We start from the raw sequence: 3,632 nt of genomic DNA on the forward strand, positions 1-3,632 counted from the left end.
TCTGTCAGAATACTTCCTCCTTTGTTGCTTTCCAGTCTCATGGCTTATAAAACATGGCTTGTTCCCAGGAATTTTAATTTCCTCCTTTTTCTCTCTTCTCCCATCCAGACAAAATTCAAAATTTCTGGGAGATTGAGATATTTCATATTATGATGAGAGAGACACAAAGAGAGAGAGAGAGAGAGAGAGAGAGAGAGACAGAAAGAGAGAGAGAGAGAAAGTGAGAGCAAGACCGAGCGAGAGAGACAGAGACAGAAACAGAGAGAGACATACTGAGAGACAGACAGAGAGATTGGGAAAAACTGCATTCCCAAGAAAGAACTCAAGTGGCTAACTGGGTCTAAATTTAAAATGGAATCTGGTAGCCATTTGCTGACTGGCAAATATGGAGTGACACATGTATTTAATTTTCCTGAAAGAATCACAAACTAAAGTTTTGTACCCTTTACCTAGACATGTTCTTGTTTCAACTGCAAAGATGAACAGCCTCCCCAAAGTCCCACTTACCACAAGACCATTAAGCCGTGACTCCCAATCTTCCAATCAAGACTGGCATTTCCCATAGGCTTGCATCCCTCATTTGCATAGTGGATCCCACTGTAAATGTGGGCCAGGACTTTCTATATAAGCCAGCCCATCTCTTTGCACTTTCTGAGTGTACTTTCTTTTGGTAATGAAGGCTGCATCTTCCCAGTTTGCAAATAAATTTGTTTGTTTTTTGTTTTTGAGTAAATCAAACCTCTTAAAGTTTTTCCTAGTGAATTTCATTGTTGAAATTAATATAAATATTATACATTATACACCTTGTCAAAATTCCTAGAGAAAAGACATATTTTGTATTTATTTATGTTATTTCTTCACTCAGTAGCAGCCGTGTGGTTTTCAAATCTGACTTTATTTCAAATTTACATAGATAATCTACCAATAGGACAAATTTCTAGGCCATTGTCTTAAACCTATATAGTTAGAGTAACTGAGGGCAGGACTGGTACAATTTAAGTTTTATAAAATCTGCAATGATCCTTGATAACCCAGCCTGTATATCTGACAGTGTTTGTAGAAATGACCTCATTATCAGCTTTCTGAACAAAGCCCAGAGGTAAATGCTCAGAAACCAGCCCCCAGTTGGATGGATTTCTGTATAAAATCAAGAAAGGAAAAAGTTTTGGCTGTTGTAGGGATCCAATCTGACATGACTACAACCATGTTGGATGTAACTCCCATCTTGCTTGCTGGGTGACTCTGGTGTTACTGTGGATGATGGGGTCTGGGACAGGTTCCTAGGTTCTTGTGCATGGTGAACAAAGAATTGGATATGGCACACAAAGGTAAAAATCAGGAAAGTATATTAAGGTGGTAGTATGTTCAGGTGAGTAGGTATAGCCATTGTGGCCATAAGATGTAGGGGTTTGAAATAGGGTGCTTCCTATTGGGGTATTCCAGAATATGAGTTACAAAGTAATGGGTACTGTGTGGAATCCTATCAACTGCATCCGTTGTGCATATTCTATCCCATTATTCACTCAATTATAATTGGATGTAGGAGATGCAGTCCTTGTACGTGAGCCTTCATGGTTACTGTGGGTCATACTGGCAGGTCTGGTGCTTGTGCATCCTGGTTTGGAATTTTGGACTTTTCCAAAATGGGAAACTTAGAGGTATTGGATTTTCTTATATATGCCTTCCAGTAGTAAGTTTTATTTTGTTGTTGCTGTTGTATTTTAGGGAAGAGTCTGCAGGTTATTCAGGGTCTCACTACTAATCAGACTTGAGGTCTCACTACTGGATCAGACTTGTAGTGATTCTCCTGTTTATAGCCTCCCAAGAGCTGGGATTATAGGTGCATGCCACCATGCCCAGTCTCAATCACTGTCTCAGTGTGCCCCAGGGGCAGGGCCAGCACGGCAGGCCCGGGAGATCAAAGTAGTAAGCTTTAGAACAAGGTGTGGGTTGCTTGATTCTAGGCTTTACTCAGCTTCCGGTGAGTGGAGAGGAATGGCCCCATAACTCCAGTTGAATTATCTATACTACTGGAAGGCATTCCAAAACCTATGCAACAAGCAAAGTTATTCAGAAGGCTACTGTGATACAGAGTATTTTATAATTGCTGATTGACATGTTAATGTTTTTTGAGAAGACCCAGGTAACTTCCTATTGGCTAAGACTCAACTCTATCTAGCCTAGCAAATATGTCCATTTTATTCTACATTGAGGGGCTGGGATCATTTTTTCTTTCTCCTCAACATGATGCACTCCTGTCTGTTGTATGCTTGGCAAAAATGGATTCCTTTCTCACCTTAATATTATACTCTTTCCCTTAATCTGCAAAAGGCTGGAAGTCTAAGCAGAGAGCCTGAGCATAACATTTAACAGTCTTGGACTGGGGAGATAGCTCAGTGACTTAAGTGCCTACTTGGTAAGTGTAATGTTCTGAGTTCCATTCCTGGAAAAAACAAAAACAAAGCAAAATGAAACAAGAACAACAACAAGAAAAACCTTTTCACTGTCCTGCAATGTTTGAAATGTTTTAGTTAAAAAACAAAAAAGAGGTGGGAAGGAGGCGGCAGCGTCCGGGGCGGGCGGGAGGTGCACCAGCGGCGGCGGCGGCGGTAAATCCTGCGGGCCGCTCACAGCACTGTGGAGCCGCGTCCCCACGCCGGCCTCGGACCGCGCGCCCCTCCTGTCCCTCGCGGCTCCTGCGCGCCCGCCCCTCCCCCGCGAGCCGGCCTGGCTCCCCTCCCCGGCCCCGACGGGCGGGCGTGCTGCCCTGAGGGGGCGGGGAAGGGAGGGCTGGGCCGGCCGGCGGGCGGGCGACGTTGCCGAACTTCTGCACGGCCCCCAACTGCACGCGGAAGAGCACGCAGTCGGACCTGGCCTTCTTCAGGTTTCCGCGGGATCCGGCCACATGCCAGAAGTGGGTGGAGAATTGTAGGAGAGCAGACTTAGAAGATAAAACACCTGATCAGCTGAATAAACATTATCGACTGTGTTACCAAACACTTTGAGACCTCTATGATCTGTAGAACTAGTCCTTATAGGACTGTTCTTCGAGATAATGCAATACCAACAATATTTGATCTTACCAGTCACTTGAACAATCCGCATAGTAGACACAGAAAACGAATAAAAGAATTGTTGATGAAACTTCTGAACAGGAACAGAAACATAAGGAAACAAACCACAGCAATACTCAGAATCCCAGTGCAGAAGTGGTAGGTGATGAGCCGGATGAAGACATTTTACCCTTAACCCTTGAAGAGAAGGAAAACAAAGAATACTTAAAGTCTCTATTTGAAATTTTGATTCTTATGGGAAAACAAAACATACCTTTGGATGGGCATGAGACTGATGAAATTCCAGAAGGTCTTTTTACACCTGATAACTTTCAAGCATTGCTAGAGTGCCGGATAAATTCTGGTGAAGAGGTCCTGAGAAAGCGTTTTGAGGCCACAGCTGTTAACACATTGTTCTGTTCAAAAACACAGCAAAAACAGATGCTAGAGATCTGTGAGAGCTGTATTCGTGAAGAAACCCTCAGGGAAGTGAGAGACTCACACTTCTTTTCCATCATCACTGACGATGTGGTGGACATAGCAGGGGAAGAGCACTTACCTGTCTTAGTGAGGTTTGTC

General features: G+C 43.6%; 1 long non-coding RNA gene across 1 annotated transcript in view; it reads right to left on the reverse strand.

The window, feature by feature from the left end:
- Window positions 1–637: 637 nt before the first annotated feature.
- Window positions 638–3,632, reverse strand: part of LOC111815183 — a 7,548-nt gene continuing 4,553 nt past the window's right edge. Inside the window, exons 2-3 of the long non-coding RNA XR_002819941.1 lie at window positions 2,871–2,875; window positions 638–647 (exon numbers count right to left, since the gene is read on the reverse strand). This is a non-coding gene — a long non-coding RNA (uncharacterized LOC111815183). The remainder of the gene's footprint in view (window positions 648–2,870; window positions 2,876–3,632) is intronic.

The sequence above is a fragment of the Octodon degus genome, unplaced genomic scaffold, assembly GCF_000260255.1.
Source record: "Octodon degus isolate 3935 unplaced genomic scaffold, OctDeg1.0 scaffold00012, whole genome shotgun sequence".
Classification (NCBI taxonomy): Eukaryota; Metazoa; Chordata; class Mammalia; order Rodentia; family Octodontidae; genus Octodon; species Octodon degus.